This window comes from Podarcis bocagei, assembly GCF_964188305.1.
Source record: "Podarcis bocagei genome assembly, chromosome: 2".
NCBI classification, from domain to species: Eukaryota; Metazoa; Chordata; class Lepidosauria; order Squamata; family Lacertidae; genus Podarcis; species Podarcis bocagei.
In genome coordinates this window covers 22137714-22157858 of record NC_138126.1, presented here as the reverse complement: position 1 = coordinate 22157858, position 20145 = coordinate 22137714, and the positions used below count along the sequence as shown (strand labels likewise).

The window sequence follows — 20145 nt, the reverse complement described above, 5'->3', positions numbered from 1 at the left end:
TGGGGAAGTTACTTTTCAAACTATCAGACAGTGAAGGAGTGCATAAATGAGTGAGCACAAATGAGTGGTCCTCCTCTCGGGAGCAGGAAGGAGAAATGAAGTTGTGAACTGAATGAGTGTTTGATTAACAAGTATGGATAGCCAAATTGGGGGGTTTCCTGTGCTCATGGAGGCTTCCCAATGCACTTAGGGTGCTGGAAAATCATTGGTCTAAGATATATGGCAGCCCTCCGCAAATACAGAAGACTCCCCAGGTCACACAGTCAGCCACCATTTTGTGGAGGACGATGAGGCTGTTGGGTGTGGAACATCCCCTGAATGTGATTTTTGGAAGTGGCATCAGAATATTTGTGTGGGGCTTTTGTCTGTCATTTGACTTGAATCCATTGAAAGGAAAGGATATGAAATCTTCTAATATTACGTCTCTCAAAGGAGAAAGAGAAGGAGAACGATTTGTTACCCACCCTTTTACCATGAGGTTTCTGGATAGGGGTAAACAACTTTAGAATAGTAAGATCAGTCAAAACATAAGTCAGTATGGCAGCATGCTACTGTCTTTTTCACTTTCCCTGGCATCACTTTTCCACAGAATTCTTTCCAACTGTCAGCACCACATTCTTTGACATAATTAATCACTTCACCGCTTTGACCTGGCGAGAGAAAGAGAAATACTTATGTTGATATTAACTAGTGAATGAAGAGAATTTTACTGAATTAGTCCATAGTCTGTATCAAGAGATACTCCACATCAAAGTAAATTACATTTTAGACATCATTTTAAAATGTGCACTTAAACAGAATTTTGTATTTATGCTGCTAAAACTACTAAAATGTCAACATTAAAATAAAATAAAGTTAAAACTTATGAAAGATACATGTCCTTTTAAAAAAAAACAACCGACCCTTAAATCTCAGGTCGTCCTAGTCCCAGCATAGAAAAAGGAAGGATGTCGACAAGAAATACTTACCATAAGTCTCTACCATAATACAGAATGGTCCCTCACATGTCTTCCCCTTCGGTTCGCATGGCTTGCCAGGACTAAGTGACTTGCATTTTCTGCAGTTCACAGCATCTGCTGTAAGAGACAGCATTTCATTTGGGTAGGAACCAACCAATATTCAATGTCCTAAACCACCAAAATCCTGCTGGCACACATAGCTGTCAGAATCGATCCCAGAACAACAATAGAAGAATGCTTTCCCCCTTGGAAAGTGAGACTAAATTTGCATTTCTGTGTATAGATTAAGAGATGGAAATTGTACGCAAATTTGTGGCAAGCTCCTGTACCCTGAGACTAGCAACTCCTTCCACCTAGACAACTAGATGCTCTTTTCCAAAGATGGCACGATCTGTCCTGCAGCTTGCTATGTTCATGCTTTGATCAGGAGCCAGGAGAAAAGCATGTTAGATAGATAGATAGATAGATAGATAGATAGATAGATAGATAGATGATAGATAGATAGATAGATAGATGATAGATAGATAGATAGATAGATGATAGATAGATAGATAGATAGATGATAGATAGATAGATAAATTTATTGTCATTGTCCGTATATACACAGTATACACAACAACGAAAATCAAACACCCACCCAAAGACCGGATTCACATATACATTTGCAAGTATCTCCGACACTCTCATTCTATTCAAACATAATCTATAGAAACATAAAATCCAGAATATAACATAACCTGTTAAGGCATAACATAACCTAACACCTAAAGCATAACCTAAAACCTATCTCATTCCTTCCTGCTCTCTGCTTGCTAAACCTTGCAACTGGCCCTGAGATCATTATTTAATGCAATCAGAGCTCTTGGATAGAAACTATTCAGAAGGCGTGTGGTTCGTGTTTTCATTGTCCTATATCTTCTGCCCGAAGGCAATAGTTCAAAGAAGTTGTGAGCAGGGTGAGTGGGATCTCTCAGGATATTATGTGACTTCTTCAAAATGCGAGACGTGAAGATCTCATCCAGGGTTGGTAGTCGGAGCCCAATAACATTCTGGGCAATTTTAATTGTTCTCTGTAAAGCTTTTTTATCCGTTTCAGAGCTGCTCCCATACCACGATAATATACTATAGGTTAAGACACTCTCAATGGTACTGTAGTTCCAGTTCCCTCCTCAAAGCGACTAAAAGTGTCTTCCTCCCTCTGGTAAAATGTTCCTCCCTCTGGTAAAAGGGAGGCTGAACTCTACCCTGAAATTGGCTCAAAGGTACAGAATTCCACCTTGAGAACTGGCTTTAACCTAGAAGTTGCTGAATTACAACTTATCACTAAACTGAAAACTATGTATAGACCTCGTCTTAATAGAGATATTGGATTCCTATCTCATTACATATGCTAATCATATGCATACTATCCCTTGCGTTTTCCTGCAGGACTAACTGCAGTCATTAACAGTCGTCAACAGGCTTACCAAACCCATTGAGTCAATCACCCACCTCCTACTACCCTCCTGAGAAAAACCCCTCCCCACCCTCCCACTATATATAAGGGTCAGGTGACTTCTGTTTCAGTGTACCTATTCAGGGACTGGTGGGTGGGGACCATACTTACCTCCAGTCCTGAAGCAAAGCAGAACACAGAACGTAAGTAGCCAGACCTGAACCAAACGTTGGCCGCGGTTCTCAAGAAACAAGCTCTGCCCCATCGGAAAACCTTCTTGTATGAAGCCTTTTTGCTTTCGAAGGCTGACAGCTGAGAGACTACGGGATGGCAGGGCAGATCGGTTTTAGTTGCTCAAGCTCTGGTCAGGAACACGCTGCTCAGTTTGAGGAGCCAGGTTCAAGATATCCATTATATACGGCTGGGAGGAACCCTCTTGGCTCCTCAGTTCATCCTGGTGGCCTTGAAAGGTCCAAGAAGCCTCTGGCAACATCCTAGGGTCCCTCGGATGGGCAACGGAGAGTGAAGGCGACGGTTGTCTTGGGCCCTTTCAGGCATAAAGTGCTGATTGTTAGGACAAATCCAAATGGACTGAGGGATCAGCTGAATGGTGTACAGAATGTCCCGGACCTCAGGGGATGCCTGATGCTATCTCACGAGGGTTTTCTGTCCAGCTCCAGGTGTCAATTGTAATAGTACAATGTGCCGAGCAGGCAACTCTCAACCAGCCTGCAGATGATTAATAATAATAATAATACTTTATTATTATTTATATCTCACCATCTGGCTGGGCTTCTCCAGCCACTCTGGGCGGCTTCCAACAAAATAATAAAATGCATCAAACATTAAAAGCTTCCCTAAACAGGGCTGCCTTCATATGTCTTCTAAAAGTCTGCTAGTTGTTGTTCTCTTTGACATCTGGTGGGAGGGCGTTCCACAGGGTGGGAGCCACAACCGAGAAGGCCCTCTGCCTGGTTCCCTGTAACTTGGCTTCTCTCAGTGAGGGAACCACCAGAAGGCCCTTGGCACTGGACCTCAGTGTCCGGGCAGAACAATGGGGGTGGAGATGCTCCTTCAGATATACTGGACCGAGGCCGTTTAGGGCTTTAAATTTCAGCACCAACACTTTGAATTGTGCTTGGAAACATACTAGGGGCCAATGCAGGTCTTTCAAGACCAGTGTTATGTGGTCTCACTGGCCGCTCCCAGTCACCAGTCTAGCTGCTGCATTCTGGCTTAGTTGTAGTTTCTGGGTCACCTTAAAAGGTAGCCCCACGTAGAGCACATTGCAGTAGTCCAAGCGAGAGATAACCAGAGCATGCACCACTCTGGTGAGACAGTCCGCGGGCAGGTAGGGTCTCAGCTTGCGTACCAAATGGAGCTGATAAACAGCGCCAAGGACACAGAATTGACCTGCGCCTCCATGGACAGCTGTGAGTACAAAATGACTCCCAGGCTGCGCACCTGGTCCTTCAGGGACACAGTTACCCCATTCAGGACCAGGGAGTCCTCCACACCTGCCCGCCTCCTGCCCCCCAAAACAGTACTTCTGTCTTGTCAGGATTCAACCTCAATCCATTAGCCGCCATCCATCCTGCAACCGCCTCCAGACACACAGGATGTTCACCGTCTTCACTAGTTCTGATTTGAAAGAGAGGTAGAGCTGGGTATCATCCGCATATTGATGGACAAACCCACAGCCCAAAGCCCCTGATGATCTCTCCCAGCGGCTGCATGTAGATGTTGAAAAGAATGGGGGAGAGGACAGAACCCTGAGGCACCCCACAAGTGAGAGCCTAGGGGTCTGAACCCTCATTCCCCACCACCACTTTCTGAAAACGGCCCAGGAGGAAGGAGTGGAACCACTCCTTGACGGTGTGGTATGACGGTGCCTCCAGCTCCCAGCCCATCTAGACAGTCCAGAAGGATATTATGGTCGATGTATCAAACGCCACTGAGAGATCCAGCAGAACTAGGAAAGAGCTCTCACCTTTGTCCCTAGCCCGCCGGAGATCATCAACCAGTGTGACCAAGGCAGTTTCAGTCCTATGATGAGGCCTGAATCCCAACTGGAAGGGATCCAAATGGTCCGCTTCTTCCAGGCATGCCTGGAGTTGTTCAGCAACCACTCGCTCAATCACCTTGCCCAAGAAGGTAGCAGGGCAGCAGTTGAAGAAGGAGCAAAAAGGGTTTTCTTGTGTGTGTGTGTTTCTTTGTGGCTGATTAGCTGTTCTCCCTGTGCAAAGGTCAGAGGGGGCAGGGTTTCTGTTGAGGAAGGTGATTAGCTGTGGGAGGAGCTTATCAGAGGTAGCAGGGCAGCAGTTGAAGAAGGAACAAAAAGGGTTTTCTTGTGTGTGTGTGTGTGTGTGTGTGTGTTTCTTTGTGGCTGATTAGCTGTTCTCCCTGTGCAAAGGTCAGAGGGGGCAGGGTTTCTGTTGAGGAAGGTGATTAGCTGTGGGAGGAGCTTATCAGAGGTAGCAGGGCAGCAGTTGAAGAAGGAACAAAAAGGGTTTTCTTGTGTGTGTGTGTTTCTTTTTGGCTGATTAGCTGTTCTCCCTGTGCAAAGGTCAGAGGGGGCAGGGTTTCTGTTGAGGAAGGTGATTAGCTGTGGGAGGAGCTTATCAGAGGTAGCAGGGCAGCGGCGTGCGCCTAGCGGCGTGCGCAGTTTATTCCATCTTTTAGATTTAGGGGCGCTAGTCTCAAACGTTTGTTGGGGAGACTTAGGTTTTTTTGTGGGGGGAGTTATTTGTCCTGTCTTCACGCTTTTTATGATGGAGGACCGCTGTAGCCACCCCAACGACGTTCTCAAGATGGAGGGGGAGGGAACAGCTGCAGTCGCCTGCGGTTCCTGCGCAATGTTTGCCATCTTGCCAAAGGTTGCAGGCAGCTTTACCTGCAGCAATTGCATGTTGATTGCCCTCTTAAAAGACAAAGTCCAGCAACAGGAGGAACGTGTAGCTACGCTCCAAAGAATTAGAGATCTGGAGCTCTTCTTGGAAGCAACAGAGCACACCGTCTCCACCAAGGAGGAGACAGGGGACTCCCCTGAGAAGGAGGCTAGTTCATCAACACAGGAGCCATATATATGGAGAAACGTGACTCAAAGAAGTAGGAGGCCCAGGGTTCGTTCTGATTGTTTAGAAATACACAATCGCTTTGAGGTCCTCTCCCCTAGCATGGAAGACGAAGAGCAGACTCCATTTGAGGATCTCTCCCTCATTTCAGTCGATCAGGTATATGAAGACGAGCAGCAAAGTCAGTCCTCAGGGAATGTGCAGGTGACCTTGGAACGGGCAGCTCATGGAAGAACCCCGACCAAACCTAAGAGGAGGCGTGTAGTGGTGATAGGGGATTCCCTACTGAGGGGAACAGAAGCAGTGATCTGTGGTCCTGACAAGATGTCTCGGGAAGTGTGCTGTCTCCCCGGGGCTAAGATCCAAGATGTAACTGAACGACTGCAAGGAATCATAAAACCCACTGACAAATACCCCTTCCTCTTGGTTCATGTGGGAACCAATGACACTGCAAGCAATAGCCTCCAGAAGATCAAAAGAGACTACGAGGCTCTGGGCAGGAAATTGAAGCAATTAAATGCACAACTTGTCATCTCATCTGTCCTCCCAGTTGAACGACGTGGCCCAGGGAGAGAGGGAAAAATAGTGGAAGTGAACAGCTGGCTTCGCAAATGGTGTAAACAGGAACGGTTTGGATTCTTAGATCACGGACTGCAGTTTCTTGAAGATGGATTTCTGGCAAGCGATGGGCTGCACCTCACAACGGTTGGGAGAAATGTTTTTGCCAAAAATCTCAGAAACCTCATCAGGAGGGCTTTAAACTGACTAATGTGGGGGAGGGAGACAGTGCTCCTGAAGGTAGGAGTCTATCAATTGATGAAGATGATCATCGAAATGTCATAGACCAAATGGAGCAAACAGCACGCAGACCTAGTGGTGGGAGGAAAAAATCATTAAATAAGAGACATGGGGGAATGATTAATGGACTTCAATGTCTGTACACTGATGCGCAAAGCATGGGAAATAAACAAGATGAGCTTGAGCTCTTGGTACAGCAAACTAAATATGACATAATAGGCATCACTGAAACCTGGTGGGATAAGTCCCACGATTGGAACGTAATAATGGGGGGATACAATCTATTTCGGAGAAAGAGACCAGACAAGAAAGGAGGAGGAGTGGTGTTATATGTCAGGGATGTGTATACCTGTGAAGAGATCCAAGATTTAGATCCTCAAAGCCAAAGTGAGAGCATTTGGGTCAAAATTAAGGGAGAGAAGAATAACAGAGACCTCATTGTGGGAGTTTACTATAGATCCCCAAGCCAAACGGAGGACATAGATGATGCCTTCCTGGAACAGATGGCCAAGCATGCAAAAGGAAGGGAGATAGTAGTAATGGGGGACTTCAATTACCCGGATATTTGTTGGATGTCAAACTCAGCCAAGAGCATAAGGTCAAACAGATTCCTCACTGGCCTTGCAGACAACTTCATTGTCCAGAAAGTGGGAGAAGCAACAAGAGGAACAGCCATTTTAGATCTGGTCCTAACCAATGTTGATGACCTGGTTCGTGGGGTAGAAGTGGAAGGATCCTTAGGCGCGAGTGATCATGCTCTTCTGAAGTTTACTATACAGCGGAAAGGAGCAGCCAAGCATACTAGGACTCAATTTCTTGACTTTAAGAAAGCCGACTTCATAAAACTTAGGGAAGTGCTGGGTGAGATCCCATGGACAGTAATACTAAAAGGAAAGGGAGTTCATGATGGCTGGGAGTTTGTTAAGAGGGAGATAATAAAAGCACAACGTCAGGCAATACCAGTGAGACGGAAACATGGAAGGTGCCTAAAGAAGCCAGGGTGGCTATCTAAAGAACTTTTAACTGAATTAAGATTAAAAAAGGATGTGTACAAAAAATGGAAAAGGGGGGAAACCACCAAAGAGGAATTCAAACAAATAGCCAGCACGTGTAGACACAAAGTCAGAAAAGCTAAAGCACAGAATGAACTCAGGCTTGCTGGAGAGGTTAAAAGCAACAAAAAAGGCTTTTATGGGTATGTTCGTAGCAAAAGGAAGAACAAAGAAACAGTGGGGTCACTCAGAGGAGAAGATGGTGAAATGCAAACAGGGGACACAGAAAGGGCTGAACTCCTCAATGCCTTCTTTGCCTCAGTCTTCTCCGATAAAGAAAACAATGCCCGACCTGAAGAATTTGGAGCAAATGATCCAGCAAAGGAAACACAGCCAAGAATAACTAAGGAGATAGTACAAGAATACTTGGCTAGTTTAGATGTATTCAAGTCTCCAGGGTCAGGTGAACTGCATCCAAGAGTATTAAAAGAACTGGCAGATGTGATCTCAGAACCACTGGCAGTCATCTTAGAGAATTCCTGGAGAACAGGCAAAGTCCCGGCAGACTGGAGGAGGGCAAATGTTGTCCCTATTTTCAAAAAGGGGAAAAGAGAGGACCCAAATAATTACCGCCCAGTCAGTCTGACATCAATACCAGGGAAGATTCTGGAGCAGATCATTAAGAAAACAGTCTGTGAGCACCTAGAAAGGAATGCTGTGATCACCAATAGTCAGCATGGATTTCTGAAAAATAAGTCGTGTCAGACTAACCTGATCTCGTTTTTTGACAGAATTACAAGCCTGGTAGATGAAGGGAACTCAGTGGATATAGCCTACCTTGATTTCAGTAAGGCATTTGACAAGGTGCCCCATGATATTCTTGTAAAGAAGCTGGTAAAATGCGGTCTTGACTATGCTACCACTCAGTGGATTTGTAACTGGCTGACTGACCGAACCCAAAGGGTGCTCATCAATGGTTCCTCTTCATCCTGGAGAAGAGTGACTAGTGGGGTGCCACAGGGTTCTGTCTTGGGCCCGGTCTTATTCAACATCTTTATCAACGACTTGGATGATGGACTCAAGGGCATCCTGATCAAATTTGCAGATGACACCAAACTGGGAGGGGTGGCTAACACCCCAGAGGATAGGATCACACTTCAAAACGACCTTGACAGATTAGAGAACTGGGCCAAAACAAACAAGATGAATTTTAACAGGGAGAAATGTAAAGTATTGCACTTGGGCAAAAAAAATGAGAGGCACAAATACAAGATGGGTGACACCTGGCTTGAGAGCAGTACATGTGAAAAGGATCTAGGAGTCTTGGTTGACCACAAACTTGACATGAGCCAACAGTGTGACGCGGCAGCTAAAAAAGCCAATGCAATTCTGGGCCTCATCAATAGGAGTATAGCATCTAGATCAAGGGAAGTAATAGTGCCACTGTATTCTGCTCTGGTCAGACCTCACCTGGAGTACTGTGTCCAGTTCTGGGCACCACAATTCAAGAAGGACACTGACAAACTGGAACGTGTCCAGAGGAGGGCAACCAAAATGGTCAAAGGCCTGGAAACGATGCCTTATGAGGAACGGCTAAGGGAGCTGGGCATGTTCAGCCTGGAGAAGAGGAGGTTAAGGGGTGATATGATAGCCATGTTCAAATATATAAAAGGATGTCACATAAAAGAGGGAGAAAGGTTGTTTTCTGCTGCTCCAGAGAAGCGGACACGGAGCAATGGAGCCAAACTACAAGAAAGAAGATTCCACCTAAACATTAGGAAGAACTTCCTGACAGTAAGAGCTGTTCGACAGTGGAATTTGCTGCCAAGGAGTGTGGTGGAGTCTCCTACTTTGGAGGTCTTTAAGCAGAGGCTTGACAACCATATGTCAGGAGTGCTCTGATGGTGTTTCCTGCTTGGCAGGGGGTTGGACTCGATGGCCCTTGTGGTCTCTTCCAACTCTATGATTCTATGATTCTATGATTCTAAGAATGGAAGATTTGAGACTAGGCGATTGCTGGCCATATTGGCCGCATCTAAAGATGGTTTTTTATGAAGCGGTTTGATAGCCGCCTCTTTTAGCGGGTCTGGGAAGGCTCACTCACAGAGAGAAGCATTCACCACCCCGCGAAGCCCATCGCCCAGCCCTTCCCGGCTAGCTTTTATTAGCCAGGATAGACCAGGATCAAGGAGGCAGGTGGTTGGTTTCACTTGTCCAAGCAGCCTGTCCACATCCTCGGGGGTAACAGATTGGATGCGATCCCACACAAATTGACTAGACAGGACTCTAGCACTCTCCTGCCCTGGCCCTGCTCCTATGGTGGAGTCTAACTTTTCCTGAATCTGAGGGACTTTATCTGCAAAAAACTTTGCAAAATCATTGCAGGAGATCATGTGGCCTGTACTGGGTCCTGATGAAACAGAATGGGTGACTGCTGGCCAGCCCATATTCCCGAATCGTTGTGTTAGCAGCTTTCATTTGTACAGCGTAATGAATGGTATGCACAGCCATGTGTTTCTGCCAGTCTTCCATGAGTTATATATAAGTGATCCTGTAATTTGGTATAAGTGATCCGACCTTGCTCAAAGACGTGGAACACTGTAATTGCCATTCCTGCCATCCCCCTTCACCCCCCTTCATGGAAGTTTATGGCTCTACAGTGTTGGCCATAGATCTCAGTGGTGCAAGCTAACAGGATCCAAAATGCAGCAGTCTGATTGGTTCTAGAACAATAGGATTCAGAATGCAGCAGTCTGATTGGTCCTAGAACAATGCAGCAGTATGATTGGTCGGCAGGAGCCACCCAATCCAGCTCCAGATAGAAGTGAATGCACAACCTGATTGGCCTACAGGAGAATTCCGGAATTAGACAATCACATGCACCCCATTGTGTAAATAATGTATATAAAGCAGATACTTTGAGGGGACTTCCATTCCCTCCTCACCACTTTGAGCTGAATAAAGAGCATGAAATCCACTCTCAACTCTGAGTATATTTCAATGTGTTACTCTTAGTATTAACTAATGAGACCTATAATGGAAGGAGTGTGTTTGCAAGGGTTTGGGGTATACAGGCCTCCATCAGAGACAGTTTGGATGACATACTATGCAGGCACTGAATGGATTTCTGTGCAACCATTTTGACCTTGCCCCAGACACTCCCACAGCTTGTAAATTGGACAAATTAAATTGAAACGTTTTCCCTCAAAAAGACTGCACCTAAATCCTCAGTAAAATGACATTTTACAATGAACCATAGAAACGAGTATTGTGTAGCGGGGGGAGGGGGGGAGAATGAAAAAAAAGAAATTTAGAGGGCTCCGTCTGCCACAACAGTAAGTTTTGGAATATCCCAACCAGTCAGTCACCAGAAGGATACAACAGGAAACCAGTCCTCTCTCCAAATGCAAAAACTGAATTCACTGGAAGATGATCTGTTAGAGCCAATGCAATTCTGGGCTGCATCAATAGGAGTATAGCATCTAGATCAAGGGAAGTAATAGTGCCACTGTATTCTGCTCCGGTCAGACCTCACCTGGAGTACTGTGTCCACTTCTGGGCACCACAGTTCAAGAAGGACACTGACAAACTGGAACGTGTCCAGAGGAGGGCAACCAAAATGGTCAAAGGCCTGCTGTTGATACAACAGCAGCAAGAATACTCATCGCAAGGTATTGGAAGACACAAGATTTACCCACCCTGGAAGAATGGCAGATGAAAGTGATGGACTATATGGAACTGGCGGAAATGACTGGCAGAATCCGAGACCAGGGAGAAGAGTCGGTGGAAGAAGATTGGAAGAAATTTAAAGACTATTTGCAGAAACATGGTAAAATTAATGAATGTTAAAATGATGTTGGATTGAAACCAAGCGGCCTTAGCAACAAGGTTAATAAGTATATGTAAAAATGGATTAATAACGGATGAAAATATAAAGTTATAATATGTTGAGATATAGAGTTAAGATAAAAGAAAGAGGGTAAGGATTTGCTGAATTAACTATGTGAACGGGAATACAAAAAAGGGAGGTGTGAGGAGGTCAGGGAAATAAGCAAACGAAATTTAAGATATGAAAAAATTGATCTGTTTTTAATTATTTTTTATCTACTTTTTCTGTATTTTTATCTTTTTTCTATGTATTTTCGTATTTTTGTATTTTTTGTTCTTTTTTCTGCTTTCTTTTTATTTTGTAATTTTCCCCCTTTTGTAAAACTTCAATAAATATCTTTAAAACAAAACAAAACAAAATGGTCAAAGGCCTGGAAATGATGCCTTATGAGGAAGGGCTAAGGGAGCTGGGCATTTTTAGCCTGGAGAAGAGGAGGTTAAGGGGTGATATGATAGCCATGTTCAAATATATAAAAGGATGTCACATAGAGGAGGGAGAAAGGTTGTTTTCTGCTGCTCCAGAGAAGCGGACAGGGAGCAATGGATCAAAACTACAAGAAAGAAGATTCCACCTAAACATTAGGAAGAACTTCCTGACAGTAAGAGCTGTTCGACAGTGGAATTTGCTGCCAAGGAGTGTGGTGGAATCTCCTACTTTGGAGGTCTTTAAGCAGAGGCTTGACAACCATATGTCAGGAGTGCTCTGATGGTGTTTCCTGCTTGGCAGGGGGTTGGACTCGATGGCCCTTGTGGTCTCTTCCAACTCTATGATTCTATGATTCTAAGAATGGAAGATTTGAGACTAGGCGATTGCTGGCCATATTGGCCGCATCTAAAGATGGTTTTTTATGAAGCGGTTTGATAGCCGCCTCTTTTAGCGGGTCTGGGAAGGCTCACTCACAGAGAGAAGCATTCACCACCCCGCGAAGCCCATCGCCCAGCCCTTCCCGGCTAGCTTTTATTAGCCAGGATAGACCAGGATCAAGGAGGCAGGTGGCTGGTTTCACTTGTCCAAGCAGCCTGTCCACATCCTCGGGGGTAACAGATTGGATGCGATCCCACGCAAATTGACTAGACAGGACTCTAGCACTCTCCTGCCCTGGCCCTGCTCCTATGGTGGAGTCTAACTCTTCCTGAATCTGAGGGACTTTATCTGCAAAAAACTTTGCAAAATCATTGCAGGAGATCATGTGGCCTGTACTGGGTCCTGATGAAACAGAATGGGTGACTGCTGGCCAGCCCATATTCCCGAATCGTTGTGTTAGCAGCTTTCATTTGTACAGCGTAATGAATGGTATGCACAGCCATGTGTTTCTGCCAGTCTTCCATGAGTTATATATAAGTGATCCTGTAATTTGGTATAAGTGATCCGACCTTGCTCAAAGACGTGGAACACTGTAATTGCCATTCCTGCCATCCCCCTTCACCCCCCTTCATGGAAGTTTATGGCTCTACAGTGTTGGCCATAGATCTCAGTGGTGCAAGCTAACAGGATCCAAAATGCAGCAGTCTGATTGGTTCTAGAACAATAGGATTCAGAATGCTGGGGGGGGGGGACAAGGGCTTTTCTTCCCACTGCCAGCCTTCAGAAGGCTGTTCTGAAGGCTGGCGTTGGGAAGAAAAGCCCTTCTTCCCACCTCCCGCCCCGCAAGCTCCGGGGACAGGAGGGCTTTGCTGCCGACCGCCAGCATTTTAAAAGCCCCTGCTGACTCGGGGTGATTTTAAAATGCTGGCGGGCGGGAGCGAAGCCTCCGCTGTCCCGGGGAGATTTTAAAATGCTGACGGGCGGGAGCGAAGCGTTCGCTGCCGACCCCCAGCATTTTAAAATCTCCCCGGGACAGCAGAGAAGCTCCGCCCCACTCCCGGTGGCCGTGCAGAGCTGCCTGCGGTCCTGGGACCAGCGCAGCTCTGCGCCGCCATCCCGAGCGGGGCGCTAAGTCCCGCCCCGCTCGGGATGGCGGCACAGAGCTGCCTGCCGTCCTGGGACTGCAGGCAGGTCTACGCCGCCATCCCGAGCGGGGCGCTAAGTCCCGCCCCGCTCGGGATGGCGGCACAGAGCTGCCTGCCGTCCCATGACTGCAGGCAGGTCTACGCCGCCATCCCGAGCGGGGCGCTTCGCTCCCGCCCGCCAGCATTTTAAGATCGCCCGGGGCAGCGGAGAAGTCTCCGCTGTCCCGGGAAGGCAGGCGGGGGGGGGGAGCAAAGACTTTTGCCCCCCGCCGGCCTTCAGAAGAGGTCCAGGACCTCTTCTGAAGGCCGGCTGTGGGCGAAAGTCTTTGCTCCCGACCGCCAGCAATTTAAAACAGGTCCCCGGAGATTTCCCTATGGGCTTTCGTCTTGCGAAGCAAGCCCATAGGGAAATTCGTCTTGCGAAGCGCCTCCAAAACAGAAAACCCTTTCGTCTTGCGGGTTTTCTGTCTTGCGAGGCATTCGTCTTGTGGGGTACCACTGTATTAACTAATGAGACCTATAATGGAAGGAGTGTGTTTGCAAGGGTTTGGGGTATGCAGGCCTCCATCAGAGACAGTTTGGATGACATACTATGCAGGCGCTGAGTGGATTTCTGTGCAACCATTTTGACCTTGCCCCAGCCACTCCCACAGCTTGTAAATTGGACAAATTAAATTGCATCAAAAAAGCATTTCAGGAAAACATGTTGTAAACTTCATAAAGGGAAATCACGTTGGCAAAACGATGGGATTCCACAGCACCATCTGGTGGCACGATGTTATAAAGTATATGAAGCATTTTTTCTTTACTAATGTAGCTCAACCCCAAGTTTCCACTGGATTCCCAAACTACGCTCTTTCTGTTCCCCTCAACATCCACTAATGTATTTCAATGTAGAAAGAGTCTTGAATACTTTTCTGGTTAATCTGTTCTCTACACTCTTTGCAAAGGGTTTGCTGTGCTGAGACAGTCGCACCCATTTGTCCCTTGGCAGAAAAAGAAACAGGCAATAAATAGCAGTAGTAGCTTAACTTATGGTAAGGAAGATGTTGCTCATGTTTGAAGAATCAGGTTCAATGCAGCCATTGTATACGGCCGGGGGGCATCTCAGCTCACCTGATCCTGGTGGGTTTGGAAAGTGCATGAGGCTTTCGGCAATATGCTGGGGTATCTCTGCAATGCAAGGGTGATGAGGGCAGTGGTTCTCTTCAGCTATTTGGTGTACTGGTATACTGATTGTTAGCCAAAATCCTAATGGGCGGAGGGACCAATGTTGAACACAGTGTCCTAGACCTCCATGCCCACCTGATACAGTGGTACCTCGGGTTACATATGCTTCAGGTTACATACGCTTCAGGTTACAGACTCCACCAACCCAGAAATAGTGCTTCAGGTTAAGAACTTTGCTTCAGGATGAGAACAGAAATCATGCTCTGGCAGCGCCGCGGCAGCAGGAGGCCCCTTAGCTAAAGTGGTGCTTCAGGTTAAGAACAGTTTCAGGTTAAGTACGGACCTCCGGAATGAATTAAGTACTTAACCTGAGGTACCACTGTACTATCTTATGTGAAAAGAATGCCTGTTCCTTCCAGTTCACAAGACACTTATTATATGAGGCTGGGAGGAACCTTCTTGATTTTTGCCTGTGTTTGCATACATTTGGACACCAATTTGAAGCCAGATGTCAGACTGGAAGCAAAATATAGACCACAAGTTCACTTGCAAACTTTATTGAAAGTAACTATTGAAGCATCTGAGAAATCAATATTACAAGGTATTATTCCCACGTTATTTCTGCATGCAAAAGTAGCAATCATTTTTAACTATTATTATCGAACTCTGTCGTGATTGGCCACCTAGAACTCCCACCAGTCCACACTACTTAAAAGCTTTGCTATGTTCCAGTTACATTGCAAAGTTCAGGAAAGAGAAAAGAGAACATTTGAACTCTCCAACCAAGGAGGGGTTGGGAAGAACAGAGGGGTTCCATGAGCTCCAGGAAGAGATGAATTGAGAATCTGATGGACAGGACGCAGGAGAGTCCAAACAGAAGTGGTTCCAGACTCCCCCCAACCATCCTGACTGACTGTGTGGAATGAGATGTTCTAAGAACGTGGTTAAGAGCTGATAAATCATCAGGGTCCTGTCAGAATTAGGGCAGATGCCTGTTATGCCAAATGTACGATCCCTCTCTAGGAATGGGGCTCATGATCATTCAGAGTTTGCAGAGAATCATGAGACTCAGACAGAGAAGAAGAAGAAGAAGAAGAGTTTGGATTTGATATCCCGCCTTTCACTCCCCTTCAGGAGTCTCAAAGCGGCTAACAATCTCCTTTCCCTTCCTCCCCCACAACAAACACTCTGTGAGGTGAGTGGGGCTGAGAGACTTCAAAGAAGTGTGACTGGCCCAAGGTCACCCAGCAGCTGCATGTGGAGGAGCGGGGAATCGAACCTGGTTCACCAGATTACGAGACTACTGCTCTTAACCACTACACCACACTGGCTTGAACAGACCAAGATAGAAAACTGCCCTATGACTTGAGGCAGATGGTTTTTCTCACAAGCAGGCAGAGACCATCCAAGTTCGCCCTCTTGTTTAATGAATCTCATCACTATCCCAACCACAAGCGAATGTTTTGGATAAAATTTTCTGTGATTTGCCCAGTTCTAGCAAGGGAGGGGAACTCTGGTCTCTGGGCATAAGGAAGCATTCTGGTCTTCCCCATTTGGCACAAGAGGCTATTTCAGAAGACCCCCAGCCCAGCCCACATCCACCCAACGCCTGACTTCATATGAGGTCAGGTGTGGGGAAGGTAAGAGTAGACAATGTAAAGCACTGCTTGGTAGGTGTCTATGAACTCATCAAGGAACATCCCATCCCACCCCCTTGCTGAAGTCAATTGTACACTTTTGCGGGGAGAAGTTACAGTGAAGGAATGCATAAGTGAGTAGGCACAAATGGGTGGTCCTCTTCTCTGGAACAGGAAGGAGGAGCAATTTAGGAACAGAACAGTAAAATCAGTCAAAACATAGGTCAGTTTCACAGCACGTCCATTTCTGTTTAGTGTAATATGTTATTTCCATTCCACATCCCGGTCTCAGGAAAAATGCGCCACACATTTGGGCGGCTCTCACGAATTCACCAGTTTTAACTGGAGAGAGATAGAGAAGTATCTTTGTTGAGATTAACCAGTGAATGAAGATAATTTTATTGTATTAGTCCAAAGTCCATATCAAAAGAGAGGACAAAGGTTACATGAACTACACTTTACAATTTGAACTCAATCTTGAAAAGTATACTTAAAACAGACATTTGAATTTATTTTGCTAAAGCTACTTAAGTGTCAACATTAAAATAAAAGTAGGTTAAAGCATATGCAAAATATATGTCTAAATAAAACAAACCCTTAAATCTCAGAATCTCCACCACTGTTTTCAAGGATAAATCACAAATACTTTCCCTTCAGTCTGAGAAATAGGCCACTCTCCAAGTGACATGCCAGTTCCTTGAAGCAGAAACCTTACCTTTTCTGTCCCTCTCCAACATTTCATCTTTTTAGGCAAGGTCCCTCTACATAATATGGCTTAATATAAGAATATATCTGGCATTCAAGATTCTAATGAGGTAGCTCGTCCAGTACTGCTGGAAGTGATATGTCTTGCAGTGATATGTCCATGTGTTGGGTTGAAATAAGCGACAGACGAATGGCAAGGTGTCATATGGGAGGCATCTCTCAAGCATGTCTCGGCGAGTCCCTTTTATTGAATATTACAGCATTACCACATATGTGCTTGTTGCTGATTGGTTAACATGAATACAATGCAAAGGTTGAATATAGGTATTAATCATCAATAGATTAAAGGTTGGGAAAGGGAACACAGAATTAGACAGGCGTGAAACCTCCTTATTAAACTATTAACTAGTGATTGATTATCAAGACTTAAACTATTACTAATGATTAATATTGCATGACATGAAAGAACATAACAATCGCGTTCCGTAGATGTGGTCAACAATGCGTTAAGAACAGGTCAGGGTACTGAACTCAATGTGAACTGATCAGAACATTCCCCGACCCATGCGCAGAGGCAAAAACTTCCCAGCACCATGAATCTCCCCAGCTTCACAACAGAATCCATGTGTTCAAAATGGAGTTGGGGGGAAAGCTTTCTAATGCTCCATTTTCATTGGAAATGCTTGGTCCTTTTCATATTGCTGCTGAGACTTTGCACTTGCCAACCAATGCACTGTCATGTGACAATACGCTACGCATCATGCACCATGTTGGATGAGGAAAGGAACAGCTCTGTCAATTGCTCATTGACTGCTTTGGTAAAAGATGTTACAGCTTACATTACCAAGTGAATTCAGAGCCTGACCAGAAAATTTGAACCGTTGTACAAAATTTATTACAGCATTTTCCCAAATATAAGCCTCATTCACCGCCCCCCAAATTCCAACAGTGAAAGTGCGGCTTATATTCGTGACCTTACACCACTGTCAAAGTGGCGCAGTCCCCCCCCCCCACCAGGAAGCAGCCCGGAAGTGCGGGGCAATGGCGCACTGCCTGCCCACCGCTCCCAAGCCTTCCCCAAGCCACCAGAAAGAAGGTGGAAGGCCGCCAGCAAAGCGGTGCAGCTCCCCCCAGGAAGCATCCTGAGTATTGTCTTTTTTCTCCCCCCCCCCTTCAATTCTGGGTGCAGCTTATATTCATGCCAATATGGTATTCCCTAGAGAAACTTTGGGCTCTTCCATTTACTGAGCCATCCATCCTCCAACTGCCTCCAGACACTCACACAAGGACACAAGTATGGTACAAGGACTTTCTTTTCTACACTGAGGCCCACCATAAAAAAGGAGGAATGTCGACAGGAGAGTCTCCTTACCTGAAAAGGTTTCTGACAGTATGCAGAATGATCCCTCACATGTCACATCATTCGGTAGGCATGGCTTGCCAGGACCATTCATGATGCATCTTCTGCATATCACAGCATCTGTTGTAAGAGACAGTATTTCATTGGTGGAAGGACCAATTGATATTCAATGCTCTAACCCACCAAAATCCTATCAGCACACATAGCTGTCAGCAGAGACCCCAGAACAGAAATGGTATAATCTTTTTTCCCTTGGACAGTCGGACAAAATTTGCATCTCTGTGTATATATTAAGAGATGGAAATTGTACGCAAATTTGTAGCACGCTCCTGTGGCCTGAGACTAGCAAAACCTTCCGCCTAGACAGCTGGACCTTCTTTCTCAAAGATGGTACACTCTGAATCGAACCAATCGTCAGTCGGGTTTTCTGTGGATTGACGTTTGTTTGGATGCAGCCGAAAGTAGCGAGTTTTCCTGAAGAAAGTGGTGGGGGAAAATGGAAAACCCCTTGGCCCTTGCCTCAAAAGCACAGGGTGAGCAGCAGTGTGCATGAGCCCTAAATCTCTCCAACTATACACATGCAACAAGAGGTGGGTGATTTGATTCACTTCTACAAACATAGGGAACTGCCTTGTTTATTTTGCCCCATTATCAGGATACGCCACGATCTTCTCACTGAAACATTCAACTGGAGATGGTAGGTAAGGGATTAACTTGGGGCTTTCTTCACGGAAGGCAAGAGCTCTAACACTGAAATATCACAACCCTACTAAAGGAGGCATATATTCCACTCTTGCCCCAAAGTACATCCCCTTCGGGTTGCTCATAGATTCAATCTATGTAGAAGAGTGGCTTATTCTTGCTTCACCTGTTCAGGGACAGGAAGTGGGGACCATACTTACCTCCAGTCCTGAGGCAAAGCAGAACACAGAATGTAAGTAGCCAGACCTGAAGCAGACGTGGCCTTTGATTACCAAGAAACAAGCTCTGCTCCATTGGAATGCCTTTTGTATGGAGTGACAGCTTTCAAAGGCTAGCAGCTGAGAAACCACAGGTTTTCAGGGCAGGCAGGAACACGCTGCTCACTTTGAGTAGCCGGGTTCAAGATATCCATTATATACAGCTGGGAGGAACCCTCTTGGCTTCTCACCTCATCCTGGTGGCATTGAAAGGTCCAAAGAGCCTCTGGCAATATGCTTGGGTCACTCGGATGGGCAGCAGAGAGTGAAGGCGATGGTTGTCTTGGGCCCTTTCAGGCATAAAGTGCTGATTGTTAGCCCAAATCCAGATGGGCTGAGGAATCAGCTGCATGCTGGACAGAATGTCACGGACCACAGCAGATGCCTGATGCTATCTTACGAGGGTTTTCTGTTCTGCTCCAGGTTTCAATTGTAATAGTACGATGTGCTGAGCAGGTAACTCTCAACCAGCCAGCAGATGAAACACAATGGGTGACTTCTGGCCAGCCCATATTCCCGAATCATTGTGTTAGCAGCTTTCTTTTGTATCTCACTGCGGCTCATAGTGCAGTGCAATGAATGATGTGCACAGCCATGTGTTTCTGTTCTCCATGAGTGATAAATAAGTGGTCCTTTGATATTGCATGTATCTTCAACTTTACTCAAAGATGTGGGACATGGAGAGACAGCAGTCTTGCAAGACAGACTCTCATTCCTGGCAATCCCATGAACAGATATTCTGGCCACCTCCATATTTCTTGGAGCCAAACTGCATCCAATAGGAGCTGATGCTTTTAATTGGGGAGAGGTGGAAGGTTGGCTGGTTAGTCAGTTGACTGAGGCCCTTTTATTTTGGAATCTGAGTGCAAAGACTTGGAGAAACAGACTCATATGGTACGGTTACATTAATACTTCCAGATGCTGACTGGGCTCATGTGATTTGTGTATGGGATTCTATTTGAACACTGCCATATACGATGCAAGAGTGTTATGCAAAATGGAGGATCTGCATTGTTGGTTCTGCCCTGTCGTATTCTTGCCTGTGTCTTCTGGAAGCTGGAGGGGCCCAGAGAGGGAAAGGAAATGCAGCTGAGCACAGAAGTCTGTTGCAAAGCATGGGATATGACCCATATAATTAAGATTTCCTCAATTTTGAGGAAAGGAAAATATGAGGTACAGTGATTTCTTTTGTGATCAAGATACAGCAATTACACAGGA

The 20145-nt window shown here is 45.8% G+C and overlaps 1 long non-coding RNA gene across 1 annotated transcript; it reads right to left on the bottom strand.

Moving 5' to 3' along the window:
• Positions 1–506: 506 nt before the first annotated feature.
• Positions 507–2800, bottom strand: LOC308581253. The gene is made up of 3 exons (XR_014004888.1): positions 2566–2800; positions 969–1076; positions 507–650 (listed from the first exon to the last, which is right to left on the bottom strand). It is a non-coding gene; the product is annotated as an uncharacterized lncRNA (long non-coding RNA).
• Between the last annotated feature and the right edge of the window lie 17345 nt (positions 2801–20145).